The sequence below is a fragment of the Triticum dicoccoides genome, chromosome 1B (genome assembly GCF_002162155.2).
Source record: "Triticum dicoccoides isolate Atlit2015 ecotype Zavitan chromosome 1B, WEW_v2.0, whole genome shotgun sequence".
NCBI classification, from domain to species: domain Eukaryota; kingdom Viridiplantae; phylum Streptophyta; class Magnoliopsida; order Poales; family Poaceae; genus Triticum; species Triticum dicoccoides.
Genome location: NC_041381.1, coordinates 51264287 through 51280706, shown reverse-complemented (window position 1 = coordinate 51280706; position 16420 = coordinate 51264287). Strand labels below are relative to the sequence as shown.

The 16420-nt window shown below is 42.6% G+C and overlaps 1 pseudogene; it reads right to left on the bottom strand.

Annotated features, from left to right (window-relative positions):
- Nucleotides 1-7766: 7766 nt before the first annotated feature.
- On the bottom strand, nt 7767-13438 carry LOC119350106 (annotated as a pseudogene).
- Between the last annotated feature and the right edge of the window lie 2982 nt (nt 13439-16420).

Below are 16420 nucleotides of genomic sequence, written 5' to 3'. Positions count from 1 at the left end.
CGCGCGGGCGCGCCGCGGGAGGCAAGGGGAGGAGGAGGGGGAGGGGGGGAGCGGGCGGGGGAGAAGCGGCCGACGGCCGGCGGCGGCGGCGGCGGCTAGGAAACCCTAGCGGGAGTCGCGGGGAGGACCCTCGCAATCTTACTACTACACGGAAGATCCAGCATGTTCACGAAATGCGAAGATATGGTATGACAACGATGATCCAATGCAATTCGCTAGTAAGTTAAGTGAAGCTTGATTTGCATCTAATTTTCATATCTACTAAACTCCACATTTAGAAATGGTTCAATCTTGTTTATCTACACGACAAGTTTAAATGTTGTTTAACATGGCATGGGATGGTGCGGAAGTAAACTATACTATCTACCGGCTTGTGTGGTGACTTTATCAATTTCAAGAACCGCCAGCTCAATCTCTGGTAGATGCTTATATAGAAGTAAGGTATGCATCTGTATTCATAAGGGACCTTTGTACTGTATTTCCAAAAAAAAACTCAAACAGCCTAAAATGTCACTCCATGCAATCTATTTCCAGTACTAATGACGGACAGCTTGCGGGGCAGAACAGCAGGTTTGTAGCACGCCGCTCCTGCCTAAGAGCATCTCCAACAGCCGCGCTAAACAAGCGTCGCGCCGTAAATTTGTCCATTTTAGCGTGCGTGCAATCGCTAGTGTTTCTCCAGCGGGCCCGCAATAACCGCGCGCGCGGAATATAGAGTTGGGCGCGTTGTCCGAATCGCTATCGCGCACTGCGTATTTGGGGCGCACGCTTCCGCGCGCGGCACACACGAGCGCTCGCGCCGCACTCCCTCCCTCGCACCTTCGCCCCGCACGCGCGGGCGCCGGCGAGATGACCAGATGAACGCACGCGCCGCCACCCCCTCACCCCATCCTACAGCCGCGAACCCTCCACCGCCGCCGCCGCAGACCCTAGCGCTGGGAGCGTTAGCCTCGCCTCCGCCGGAGCTCCTTCGAGCATCGGCCTCCCGCGCGGCCTCTTCATGCCGCCGCGGATAACCTCGGCGGCTGGTGGCGTCGCGCCGGCGCCCGCCGTGATGAAGCCACGTGCACCCCCCTCGAAGCTCCCAAATGCAGCACGACCGAAGAAGGGCAAGACATCCGTGAAGAAGAACAAGGCGGCGGACGGCTCGGGCACCTCGAAGGCGCCGAGGAAGAAGCTTGCAGGGCGTGTGACGAGCGCGGCGGCTACCGAAGCGCCGGCGAGCTCACTCGTTGAGCCGGCGGCCGACGTGCACCATGTGTTCGACGATATAACCCAAAGGCAAAAAAATCCCGACTTTTTTTCCTTCTTTGTTTTTTGAATGCATACATATATATATATATAGCTTATTGCGTTGTTCTATATACTTTGTAGTGTGAACGATGATGCATACATGTCAACTATGGGTGTTGGCTCGAACAATTTGCATTGGTCTCAAACCAATGACATCCATTTTGAAGACCATGAGTTCGAGGTGGATGAGGATGGTGAGGGCATTGTCGACGCACAGAAAGGAAGAGGAGGCAACTACACCAACGACGAAGACGTTGTGCTATGCAAAACTTGGTTGGACGTGTCGAGGGATCTATCCGTTGGAGGTGATCAAAGTAGAGATGCTTATTGGCTCCGGATGAAAGAACACTTTGATCTTTGCAACATGAGTTCAATTGACCGCTCCGCACGATCATTTCGCTCCCGGTGGTCGACCATCAATAGGGGTTGTCAACAATGGGCGGCAGCACAAAAAGCGGTTGACAAGTTGAACCCAAGTGGCACCAATGATGATGATAGGGTAAGTGTCATTTCATCCATCATTCCTCATGTTCACATCATGCTTGTTGTTGGTGTTTCTTGTGCTAACTTGTTTTGTTTTCATGTAGTTAAATATTGCACAAAACTTGTTCAAAGGAGAGGAGAAGAGGACCAAGAAGGGGAAGATCAAGAAAGGAAGGCCATTTACCTTGCCTCATTGCTATGAAGTGTTGAAGGATGATGAGAAATGGAAGAAGCGTGAGGATATTGATGATTTGGATTTGAGCAAAAAACGCAAGCGAACAATTGATTTGAAAGATGATGATGATGAGGATGCATCAAGTGAAGATGGCAAGAGAAGCCCCACCGCAAACTTGGATTCATAATAGAAGCCAAAATGACCAGATGGCACAAAGAAAGACGCAAAAGAAAAGAAGAAGAGGAAAGGAGATGATGAGATCAAAAATACTATGGAAGCAATTGTCAACGCAAGAAGAGAAGCCAACGAGGTGAGGAAAATGACAAGAAACCAAGATGCCGCGGCCGAGGAGAGGAGGTTGGTGGCCGAGGAGAGGAGGGTGGCCGCCGAGGAGAGGAAAGTGGAATTGGAAGAGAGGAAGGTGGGCATGGAGGAGCGAGCTAAGTTGTTGGAATGGGAGAAGAACTTGTTCTTCTTGGACACATCTTTGTTCAATGATGCGCAAAAGGAGTATGTCAACCTTGCCCGTGAAGAAGTCTTGATCCAAAAAAGAGCCATCATTCGCACAATGGGTGGCGGTGGCCTTGGCGGCATGGGTGGCAGTGGCCTTGGCAGCATCGGTGGCATTGGTGCCATGGGTGGCTTTGGAGCTACCATGGGCGGCATGGGTTCCATGGGTGGCTTTGGAGCTACCATGGAGACCATGGGAGGCATGTGTGGCTTTGGAGCACCTCCGGGGCGGCTTGGACGGCATGGGTGGCATGGATGGCATGGGTGGCATGAGTTTCGTGTCTCTCATTGAGGGCATGGGTGCACCTCCAGGCGTCGGTGTGCCACTTTCGCATGAAGAAGATCTTGGCAACACCTTCCAAGCTTCACGTGATAAGGATAAGCGTGCAACAATGAAGAGCAGGAGAAAGAATCATCTTTGGAGGAGTCAGATGAATCGGAGGAAGATGAGGATGAAAACAAAGACAAGGACCAGGCTTGATTCTTGTGCCTTTCGTTTATGTTGGTTTGCATTTTGAACTTGGTTGAATTATGTTGTGGGAATGAATTTGAACTTGTGGGCATGAACTTTTGGACATGAACTTGGTTGAATGATGTTTGTGATTCAATATATGCCATGTGTTTTGTGTTGATGTATGAAATTTGTAGCGCTACTGTTGGAGCAAGTGCTGCGCGACGCGCCAAACCTGGCCATGGGCGCGTCGCAAACCAGATTTTAGCGCGCCGCGTATTGGGCGTCTGTTGGAGGTGCTCTAAGGTCCTGAATTTGGACACCGTCTCTGTGTACAAGTGGATCTTAACCTCCGAATTTGCTGGCTAATACTACCTCACTAATTTTCAAAAGATGATGGATATTAATACCTTTTTACAATTTGTTGAAGGGGGTGTGCCTTTGGCGTGCTCTATACACGCATTATCTATATGTTACTCTGTATCAAATTTACCTTTCGCCTCGTATGCACGTGGCTTCACGTTGCCCTTACAATTTGTCCAACCCCTAGTAGTACATCCGTTCAGAAATCCTGTCGCAGGCATAAAGTATACTCCCTCCGTTCTAAAATAGATGACTCAACTTTATACTAACTTTAGTATAAAGTTGAGTCATCTATTTTGGAACGGAGGGAGTAGGTTATATCTGCAGATCTCCCCACGAAGAAAGAAATAGTTATATCTGCAGATCAAGATTAAAGTAAAATAGAAAGTAAGAGACAACATCATGAAGCTTACTAGGTTGCTCAAGTCGTACAACGGGACAAGAGAGTTTATAATGTACGGAAAGTTGATCTGCCCCGGAATTTTAAATATATGACAAGTTGGATACCTGAAGGCTTAAGCAATCCGCAGCTCAGTAATCGAAAGTCTTCGCTATGCTCCTAACGAGAAATAACAATAAAATAAAGTATGCGTACGGTCGAGTGTGAAAAGCTAGCTAAGCAGTTTGCCAAAAAAAAAACAAAAACAAAAACTAGCTAAGATATACCTGTTCATTTCCACTTGGTCTGTGTTATATTAACTTGCTCTGCGATATTATTTAGTAGCGCAGATAGGCACAGTACAATCGAAATGGCTCATTAGACTCACCCCTATGAGCACACACAGGCACATCCGGCATAGCATCTTGTGATTTTACGAAGTCACCACGTGCGCCTTGCAGTCGACGGAATATCTCCGCCTACCGAACGAACATCGCCAGAAGGTTGAAATAAATACAGAAATAATGCGAGCATCAATGTCAAGTTTAGCACTTGAACCCTGATGGACTGGGGATACTATTGTCTTCCTAACCATTCAAACACAGGTTGGTTCGCTCAAAATGATATTTTTGGACAGGAGGAGAGCATCATCTCCCAGCGAACATACCAAACTGGGTCGCGTCTGGGCGCCGTCAATCGTCTTTCTTATATCCAAATCCGTAAATCTGTACAACCCCATCCACGGTAGATCAACCAAAGGTAGAAAATTTAGTACACAACATTCATCTGATAGCAAGTTCAATATAGAACCAGACATATGAAGTACAATACATAGATAGTTCGATAGCTTCATACGGTCTATGACTAGACACGAGTAGGGTAGATAGGCATAAATTTCAAAGTGCGCAGTTACTTAGGATGGGTGCATTGGAGGACTTTATTTCAAATGATTCAAAACTAATATTTCAAAATTTAAAAAAGGAACAAAATCTGAGAAAACTTGTACATATTCGCGATGGATCTGTAAAATTTTGTTCAAAAATATTATAATTTGCAAGCTGCACAAAACACAAAATGTTGGTCCAACAACAACAAAAAAAAGCCCATTTTCATGTACGTATTTTTTTATGTTTATGCTACGTATGGAAGTATATTGTGATGAAAAATTCCATGAACGTGTGATATATGTATTTTCTGTATATAAAAATGATTCGTTTTAGATTTAGAACTATATTTTTTTAAGTCCTCACTGGAGCCCGTCATCCGGTCGCACTTTAAGTTTCGTAAATTTCAGCACTTCCTCGCCGAGCCCTTCCCCTTGTAGTCTCTAGAGCTGTGGTAGTGGGCATCAAAGTTGGCGGATGGACACCCGTTACCGTTGTTGTTAGAGCCGAAGAAGTCAGATGAGGAGGGAAGCCAGACAGATGTTAGGTGGCGCTGGTTTGCTCCCGTGGGAGGCCGACAGCTTTAGTGGCAACAACCGCTTTCTCCTTCGTGATCCGCTCAGACTCCTCGATGTTGAGCCACAATGTTTTCGCATTTTCGTGGCTCCGACGGCGGAGGGAATGCGTTTCAGCCGTGGTCAAGGACCAGCGGATGACGCCACTGACGAGCTCCTCCTACGAGTCAGAGTGTAGGGGAATCGGCGTGTATCAGCAAGAAGATGCAAACGGACCAGGTAGATTTGACCTGGCTCGCCAGTTGCCCATGTATCCCACTTCGGGAGCTGCAAGAACCATGCCGGGTCACTGGGGCGGGTGTAGACCGCAATGAGCTGGCGCAATCTTGTGTGTAGTTGGAGGTGCCACACTAGTAAGGGCAAGGGGCTAGAGCTTCCGCCCTTATCCACCCGCTACCGACGGAGGGCAACACGGATGGACAGCTCGCCATCCGACTTTGCCACCAAGGCATCCCAATCCATGGGGTCGGCTTCGGAGGAGCCGCTACACAATCCTATCATGGTGGTGATGGATGGTGGCGAGGGGAGGAAGGGGACCACACGGGGACAGGACTGGAAGCGAAGTAGACAAGAGAATGAGTAGGCGATTGGCTAGGGTTTTGCTCAGGTGGGGTTGGGCCAATGCAGGCTGATCCGACGTAACCACCGCGTCCGGACCACCCCATATCCGGCTCAAAAATGGGTCATATATGTGGGGTGCAGGACAGTTGGACAAAGTGCACGGGTTTGTTGATAAGGTTGGGTGGCTGCTTTTGGTCCAGGTTGTCCGCCCGGACATATAGAGGGGAATTGCTCTAATCTAGTTCCTCGTAGGCCATTGTCTACGTATGTTGCTCTTAGTTTCATTTCATTTATTTCACGCATCAGGGGTTCATTCTTTTTCCTTTAGAATGATATATATTCTTTTCCTTTTTCGGGAACATATCTTTTTTATTTTATTTTCAATAAGATATACTCCCTCCGGTCTAAAATAGGTGTAGCAGTTTGAACTAAGATTAGTTCAACCTTAGTTTAAAACTGCAACACTTATTATGGACCAAGGAAGTAGTTTTTATCATAGACCGAGAAAAATGGGATAAAGAAAAATAGAGAGAAAAGTAGGAACAACAGAAGTTGATGATTCAGCCTGCTGGAAATTAACTCATGGCGAGATGTCTATTTGCACGTCAGATTCGTGATGTGGTAGTTATATGTCAATACTAACTTTTGAGAAGACAAGTGGTGTGGTAGTTCTACTTTGAAGGATTAGTTCCCCTCTTTATTTATTTGAGTTCTCATCAAGGCTCCCCTCATTATTTATTTTATTTGCAGGTGTGGCTAGCTATATGTCAAAAATTCGTAACAATGCTTGCTTTGAGAACAAGTGGATTCATTCATCCGCTGAACTGTTAACTTCTACTGTTCAGTTATTGTTTTAAAAGTGGAACCCGGCCGGCCGAGAGAATAATAAGGGCGTGTGGAAAAACATATAACGGAAGCGCGTCATGCTGATTCTGGTAGCCGATTCTCCAAATTAAAGTGCATTCCAATTTTCTAAGGTTGTGGTTTAGTGCTCAATCAAGCGAAAGTGAAAGCGAGCGCGTGATAGACCGAAAAGGTATCACCAAGATCATTAATGTGCTATGGCGATAGATTCCTCTCTTTTTCATTTGCTATCCTCTCTCGGCATCCGAAAACAACCGCTCAAGCTGTTCTTATATTCGTAGCACGGAAACAGATGTACAGAAAATATGCCATCACATGTGACCTCCTAACTGCCAAAGCATCAGTTGGTAAATCAATGTGCCAAAGCATCTAGCAGATCACGGAGCCTCAACAGGTACACTGTCATGTGCTAGAACCATGTGAGAGGGTCTATCGATCTTCGTTCACTTTTCATGCGTGCACATTATATTAGCCCTCTTTTCAGCTACCACCTATTCCTATTCATGACCAATGAAAACATAGCGTGCTACGACAAAATAGCGTGGCCCTTAAAATACGCTATTAGCTATATCGCACTATAACATGCTATTAGCGAGATATTGTACATCAATTTATTTAGTGAGTCATTGCTCAGAATGCTATAACATGTTATTTTCTTCACTGTTCATGACACGCAGAAAAATGGCAACATTTGCTGACTTCCTCTCCCTTGTTGGAGGAATGGTTTTCTTTTGAAATGAAATGGTAATGTGCAGATGCCTGGTATATATATGGAGAACCTCCTTTGATGTATATGGTACCCCTAATCTCGCAGAAGGTTTTGCCTGCAACAGTGAACTCTAACCACCATGTTTTTTTTACGTTACATTATTTTTATTTAAATGCAAGTTTATGCATCCGGGATTCAACACAGCATATTATTGTTGCTTTGTTAATAACAAGAAAAATAAATACATGGAGCCAGTTGCAAATCTCCCAATGGTACTTTATTTTTACAATGCATTGGTAGACATAGCACATCAACCCTCCCAATGGAAACATTAACTTCCACACTTGATTCTGGAACAGAATTGGCACATCAATCCTCGACCATCTGGCCGTTCTTGTAGTAGAAACTTCCAGCCTCTTATTTATGAATCCATCAGCTGGTAGTCATAAACTGTTGCAGGCATTGCAGGGAGAGGTTGCTCATAATGTCAGCTTCTGTGCTTCCTTTGGATTAATAATTTCAGATGCAAAGAAATTGGAAAAAAACAAAAACTTTACTGTACCACAGAGTTGGTGATTCTGGTTGCTCATCCCTTTCTGCATGTGGGGATGGCTGAGTTGCACACAAACTGGATCAGCTCGAGCAGCAAAGTTGTACTGGCAAGAAGAACTTGTAATTGTCTCGTTTAGTTCCACCTGGCCATTTAACTGAAACATGGAATCAATATGGCAAATACACATGCACATATATGGAAGATATGTTTGTGGAATATGGATCGAGTACTCTTTTTAACTCTCTTTCTTTTATTTTATTTTTGCAAGGAGGGACTCTTATGCTCATGCACCTTGTTTTGCAAATCTAAATTCTGTCGGCGAATGATGTTCAGTTTCTTGTGTAGCTCCATATTTTCCTGGTGCACGAGGCTTTCCTGCAGTTCAAAAACATTAGGCTCTTTAGACGAAAAACGCACCGCCTTGTAATATGGTGGTAGCTAGTGTCGCAATGGTAAAAGCATACCTTCTTGTTTAACTCTTCAATTTCATCAATCATAAGTTGGTCCTGGAAAAGAACAATGCAGTTAGTGGCACTGCTGATGCATGATGTCTGCATGCATATTTTGCATGATCTCTGCAAAGTGGTTATGAGCACTAAGCATTACCTTCGTTAGCCTAATGTTATGTATGCTTGTTTCCAGTTGATTCTCTAGATCCTTCAAGCCTTCCGAACCTAAGCCAGGCAGATTTTGTCCCAACAACTGTCTGCAGCGGTTTAGTGAAGGTACACATACATTAGCTAGTGCACTTTTCTATAAATAAAAAATAGAGAATTTGTAGTTTTTTTTCTCCTTACAGTGCATTCTGTTGTTACTAGTATAACTTCTGATATAAGAAATTCTTAATTGGAGCAACCTTTTTCTATCACTATTTTATTGTTGTTCAAATAAAAGTTCTTTTTTTTCTTTTGAAAAAGTATACAAGTATAGACTGCCCATTATTTTACAATGCACATTTTTTTCAATTACGGATATACAAGGAGTCATAAAAAATATGATATATATATTTTTGAAAATATGATAGATTAATCCCTTTCCAGCCTTACTTTTAAATTTGAAGTAATACAATTGGAGGAAACACTTGTATATCGACATATGCTCTGGCACTGCCTGGAATAATTGTTAGCAATTTATTGCAAATGTGCCCCCCTTGTAATCTGAGTGTATGTGAATATTACACCTATCATGGCTATGAATGTACGTAATTTAATATTTTTGCCGATGCAAAACCAGTAGTTATTTCTTTCGTAATTACTATTGATATATACATCATATAATTTTACTTGTCATACATATGATCCTCTTGCAAGTTATGTAGTTGTTGCCTCAGACGCTCTGCCTCCGCTTGCCAAAACTGTTAATGAGCAATCATGTATATATCAATAGTTTATGCTTTAGAATTTTAAATAGAACAAAGATAAACTATACTGCAATTGGTGTATTCTAATTTGGCGAAACAATGAATGAGCTATTCAGTGGAATTGCAAAAGCAAAGATAATTAATCAAAAATATGTACATAAATATTGCTAGCCCATCTAGTGACGTTAGTAACATATTGTGATCCTTCGTGTAAGATGTTGGGAATGATATCCATTCAGATTTAGAGAAGGAAAGTCTATCCTCTTTGTGTCGTGATCCTTGCTACCCGGTGCACTATAAATCTATAGCACGTTAGAGAATCTGATGCTAAGACGTTGTATGTAGCAATCGAGGTGTTTACAAAAGTCGGCTTTTTGTAGAGAAATAAGTAAGATGGTGTTTTCTCTCATATACTTTGATATACATATCATCTTATTTACCCGAGTCAATCTTCTAGCTACAAGAGCATCACGGCTCTTCACTGTACTACATTCACCGCACATTGCTACCTCATTAATCTTCACTGTACTAGTTGTGTCATTGCTTGACCGAACCCCATCGTGCATGATGGCTTGTGCCCCTTCCCCTGCTATCATCCAGAGCATCTAGCACGGCTAACCACCATCGCATAAGCTAGCATGGTGATTTGGTTTTTTTGGCTTTAATGTGTGGAGCCTTTGACTTGTTTTGCAAAAGTTGGAACCTGTAGTAAGCTTGATTTGATGCACAAAAACACTATGTTGGACGATTAAATTTGGCTCCATTTTTGGTACGAAGTAGAATTTCAAATATTTACAAGTTTCTAGTTTGTCAAACCAAAAGTTGATTTCTTTTAACTAAATTTTTTAATTCATCAATAATGAGGTTTAGTTCCGATCAATCCAACTTGAAAATTTATTAGCTGACAGTGTACATTGGGATACGACATTGTACCCTTATTATTGCATAAAAAATGAAAATGTGTTGACTATTGTGAGAAGCTCGTTAGTGCCACCACCTAGGACAACAAATCCTCAACAAGTGACGAAATTAAGGTAACATAAAGAGGATAAAGTGTTTGGGGTACCTTTGGACACTAGTGAAAAATTACTAGGGGGAGCCAAGGCATTCCAAACAGGATATGGCTATCTAGAAATGACCTCCCTAATGGTTGGTTGCGCACGAGTGATCATTGTACACTCTTGTTGTTAATTTCCATCTTTGTTACCCTATGAGAAGGTACATTGCTACAACTAAGGTGAGTTAGCAATTGATTAAGAAATGCACTCATGGCATCCACATGGCATGAAGATGACTATGTACTTTCAAGTATAGTAGAATTATCCAAAGAACGGGCTTGATGAACTCAAAAGAAGACAGTAACCACATGACTAGCTAAATTATTGAGAAATACTGATCGGGAGTTATACCTTAGCCTCAGCGCTCGGACACATGAATTGTTGGCCCTCCTTAACCTTTTGGTATCTTTCAATTATAGAATTAACCCTGCACATAAGGCACAACATAATTACAAACTGAAAAAAAAACTATATTTCTAGCTTACAAACAAGCTGGACATAATTATGCCATAATATTTAAATTATTTTGACAGTGAGTGTTACACAGGTGCGACAGCATGCAGAGTTGGAGACATGATTCCACAGCCATATAGTTTCTTCCTATTATTCAAAAATGTTATATGGGACGTATGTCGACTGAATGCTTGGTCATATATAGTATTACTACTGTAAAGAAAAACAGATGGGTAACACACACACACACACACACACACACACACACACACACACACAAAATGTATATATAAAGTACGGAACTTGGCTGGTATCTTGGATGATACGTACCCAAGGAAAAAGAATTGGCTAATGATCCTCTTCGTATAAAGGGCGACACAAAAAAACGAGTCATATGTACTTATTATTAGTTTGATATGGCGTTAATAGTGGAAAACTCGGAGCTTAATAGTTTGAGAAATGTAAAATAACCATAGGGGTATTTCACAATGTTAGTAGTTTAAATAAGTTGGATTGACAAAAAAATTGCCTCATATTTTTGTCTTGTGAAATTGTTCACTCAACAAGTTCCAAATTTTGTAAAGGACGTTGGAATAATAAAAGTTGATCGTATGTATGTTGTACTAGAAAATAAACCACAGATACTTTGCAACTTAATTACTTTTTTTTTCATTCTTCTACACTGTGTATTATAAGTAGGGAAGCCAATATGGTGATCACATGATCCTTGCATAGTCTTGAGATCTAAAGATGCAACAGTTTGTAATATAACTGTAGGGGGGACGGGGTCCATATATGTTGTTTACCTTTTCCGAATCAAGTTTACAAATATACTTCAACAGAATGCATACTACTAGAATCGCCCTTAGCCGAAACATGGCAAAGAAATACCGCCGTTATGACTGCGTCGTTTGCTAAATGTGTGCACAAAAATACAAAAACAAGATCATTTTTAAATTTTAAGACGTTTTTAGAAAAAAGAAAAAACATATAGTAACGATAAAACTGAAGAAAACAGAAAAAATAAACAATTTATTTAAAATAAATGAAAATTTTAAAATCTCTTTCATTGTAGTAAGGTTATCAACGTATATGAACAAGATGAATTTGACACTCAATGAACAATCATTAGTTGATGAAATGCAATCTAGCGTGAAGCTACATCATTCACACAACGAAAATGGATGGACCTAATGCGACAACAGAGAAGCTTACCACTGTTCGCCTCTGTGGCTATTTAAGCCGGTTGGTGTGTGCCTCGCGTGGTGAGGTGGGACTAAACACAACCTCTGTACACAGTGGTCGCCGTACACGACGCGCCTGACCAGCACAGGCGCACGGTCAGCTTGTCACCTGCACGTGACTCGACAGCCCACCTGTCAGTTTTTACCGAGTTTTCTACGGACGCAGCTCGGTAAAGCCGTGACCCCTGGGATTCGAGTTTAAGAAAATGGAAAATGAGAAATGTTTGCTGAGTCTCTTACAGAAGAAACTCAGTAAAGAGATGACACCTCGAATTCCCATTTAAAAAATGAAAAGGAGAGAATGGCAGCTGAGTCCCCGTTAGCCGAAACTCGGCAAAGAAAGACTGTCGTCACGGCTCCGTCGCCTGCTTGATAGTGGGACCCACCAGTCAGTGTTAGCCAAAAAAATTTAGGAACTCAGCGGAATTATGATTTTGCCGAGCTTTTTTTTTGCCAAGTCGTTTTTCCTTGGCCTAGGCAAAGTATTCGGTCTGCCGAGTTGCTTATCAATGTCGAGCCAAAATTTGAATCAAACTCGTCAGCCAATTTTTTTTCTGAGTGCCCGATAGAAAAATCTTGGCGAAGTTTTGAAACTCATCACAAAACCATATTCTATTAGTGGCAATGGGATATAAATTCATTATTTCTGCATTTATGCATGCTCTCTATGAAGTTTAAGCATGTCTAATTTATTCAATACGTGATGGTTCTGAGTCCAAATAATTTTACCCGCAAAAAGATGGTTGGAACTTACAAAAGCATCAATAAATAAGACAAGTTCCCCGCAAAATAAATGAACAAATAACACTATTTGAAATGACATGCTTAACTGAGATTAAATGTATCACCAAATACCACCGATCCTCTCATATCTATAATATTCGAGAGTCAAAATACAACGTCATCCTTTTCCTATGGTGACATCTCCCGATCGTCCATATAGAGAAAGAAGTAGCAAAGTACGGAAAATATCACCAAAAAACAATCAGGTTCAGTAAGGCAGTAATTAAGTTGAGACCGAGGAAATATGTTGATCAACACAAAATAGATCATTAAGTCCCTTAGTTCGTATTCGCTTCTTGGAAATAAACATCCTTAGGTGGATCAACTAAGAAATGAATTAAATTTAGCTCGGAACATTTATTGGTGGCATGGACATAAATTAATATGACTCATTAGTAGTATTTAAGTGGGCCTCGATCGTATTTGCTATGTATCTGCCTATCTAGCTATACCAACAAACAACAGTCACACATATTTAGCTGATCGCGCCAGCACCAGATCAATTGAAGAAATCCACGCAACTGGCTGAAAAGAAGCTACAACAAGCAGTACCCGGAGCTGGAGTTGGAGTACTCGTAGAGGCGGACGGTGTTGGAGAAGAGGAGGATCCCTACCTGGGCGTCGCAGAGGACGCCCAGCTCCCTGGCCTTCTTGAACAGCCCGCCCTTCCTCTTGGAGAAGGTCACCTGCCGGCTCGTCGTGTCCTCGATCCTCTCAATCACCGTCTTCCGCCGCACCATCACGCGCAGCACTAACTAAGCAGCAAACGCGCCGGCGGCTAACCGGAGACCGTACCCAGCTGGAGAGAGGGAGGGAGGGAAGGAGACAGGGACAGAGGGAGTCTGTCTGTTGGGAGAGGGCTGTATCTGGGGAGGGGGGTACCTGAGAGAGGGAGGGAAACAAGTAGCCGCTGCTTATATGTGGTAGTTGCTCACTTGCTCCCCGCTCGGCCTCACGTCTCGCCATTTACAACGTATAGAGAAGTGACACGTACGCTCATGCAGTCATGCACAAACCGGGTAGTGCGGCCGCCCGCCGGAGATGGTGCGCATGTGCTCCTGGAATATTATACACAGAGCCAAAGTTCGGTACGGAGCAACTTGGACGCTGATCTTTCTTTCTTCTCCTGTTTTGGGGCTTTGGCTCAGAGCACCTATCGTTTGCACTTATAATGAAATGTCCACTTCTGTACGGCAGCGTATCATCCACTAGTTTAATGTTTGGTTGAATAAATGGCAGCCATGCTCCGTACATGGACACATTTGTAGTAAGGCTGCTCTCAATGCATGGATGCTTACATGAGGTGCTAAGCACATTAAATAGCTTAGCAACTATACTCCCCAATGTATAATGCATATGTGCTTAGCTTATGGTTGTTAATGATTTAGCAACTAAATCTCTTCATGTATTGTTGGGTTTTCTTTCTTTAAATGTTTTGCCTAGGTTCATGCGCTTAAAATTGTTTCTTTCTTGGATCATCACACTCATCTTTCTTTTTTTAAATAACTTGTCACATCAGATTTTTTGCCCACGTGGAAGGCTTAGTATCTGTACAAGGGCCCCTCACAGTGATCCACGGTGTAAAGGTGCTAAGGGTGCCACATAGGCAGAAAAATAATGTGGCAAAGCAATTAAAGAGGAGAGAGAGGATTATGGTGACCCCAATAAAAACCAATGCTAAGTATGTGGGCCAATGCAAAAAGACTATCAACCAATACATGAAGGAGTTTTATTACGAAATAATTAAATAAAGGAGGCTTACCTACAAACCTAGGCACCTGTGCATTGGGGACATTAGTTGCTAAGCATTTTAATGCACTCCCACTTTAGCACCAATGCACTGGAAGCGGTCTAAGTAACAACTGGCCACCTAGTTTGGCTAATAAGTGCAAGTCATCTCTTGGTCGATCTAGCTCAACCTATGAGGCTGCCCGTAATGGGAGTATCATAGGTAGTATCATGCATGCCAACTAAGCCATTTTGATGAGGTGGCATAGAATTAAATGAATAAAGAGAGGCTTGAGTATCATATCATGATACTGTATCATATTAAATGATGTGCTACTTTGTGTCATGCAAGGCAATAAATATAGCCCTCTATGATACCAACATATGATGCTATGCATTACGGACATACACTAGTAGAAAAACCCCTATTAGTCCCGGTTGGTAAGGGACTTTTGTCCCGATTCTTGAACCGGGACTAAAGGGTCGTTACTAATGCCCTAGACCTTCAGTCCCAGTTCTAACACGAACCGGGACAGATGGGCCTCCATGTGGCCAGTGCGCCGAGCCCAGGCAAGAGGGCCTTTGGTCCCGGTTGGTGGCACCAACCGGGACCAAAAGGCATCCACGCGTCAGCATTTCAGTGGCTGGAGTTTTTGTTTTTTTGGAAGGGGGGGGTTTGGGGGTTTTGGGGTGTTAATTTAGGTGTTTCATATATTGTGTTAGCTAGCTAATTAATAGAGAGAAGTGTCCTCTCTTATGTCCGTGCTTGGTCGACGCTACGTACTATACATAGATAGGCCCTCGACACGCTAGCTAGGAAGAAAATGAAGGGAACCATTAAGTACAGAAGTTCGTCATGCATACCGAGAGAAGTGACCGATCGGCCTCTCCTTCTCCGAGAGATTGGTCGAACAACAAGTTTTTGTATTATCAATCCGACGCTACTGGCTACATACATATACAATATGTAAGATCTCTTACAATCGCCTAGCAATTGAAATAAACTTCCACATGGTATTCTCCGGCTTTTTTGATGACGTGGTCAAGAAAGAATCCTGCCAATTCCTCTTGAATTGCTTTTATGCGATCTTGTTCTAGGAGTTCATTCCGCATCTGCCACGTCTAATTTGAAGAAGGGGGTTAATTAATACATATATATGAATGAAACTCAACAGAAATGATGGTGTAATAAAATGAAATTGTGAATATTATTGCTTACGCACTTCATATTGTCTTTTAGAGTAGCCTCGCTTATTTTTCAAAGTCGCGTTGTAGATGAACTCGCACACGTAGTATCCACGGTAATTATTCCCTTGTTCCTGCCACAAGCACTTTACGAGAAATAGAGGTCAATCAAACTGATAATGAAGCATTATAAATGACATTGATGAAAGTATAGCTATAGAATCAACGGGAGATGCGCGCAACTAGCTAGCCAGTAGTACTTACTTTCGGGTATGTATATCGCAGCTCCTTCGGCAGTCCCGGAGCTTCTGCGGTGAACTGTTTCCAAACCCTGCAAGACAAAGAAAATAATTATTATTACTTGAGATATCAGGAAATGAACAAAAAGTTGCTGATATGGTGCGATAATGATCGATTGAACTTGTTGAGCATTTTAGTCATGTCCGCATAGGTTTCAGGATCTTTTTGTCTCGAGTCTAAGACGGTTACTAGTCCCCGCTCAAGCTTAATTCCAGAAGAACATAGTGAAAGCTGCGCACACATGCATAACTCATCAATTACAGTACTATAACCTCGCTCGAGTAATAATGGAAACCGAATATGCACACGACAGTAACACTCACTCGAAGTTGTAAAGAAAGAGTATTAAATCTTTGTTTTGATTTTTGATCAATGATTGTAGCAAGTTGGCCTCGGCCTCTTCGACATGCTTTTTAACCTGAATTTCATCTATGATATTTGTGTTAATGAACCCAATATCATAAATTTCTTGTTTTCTGCACTCGACGATCTTCAATCTGCATAATATA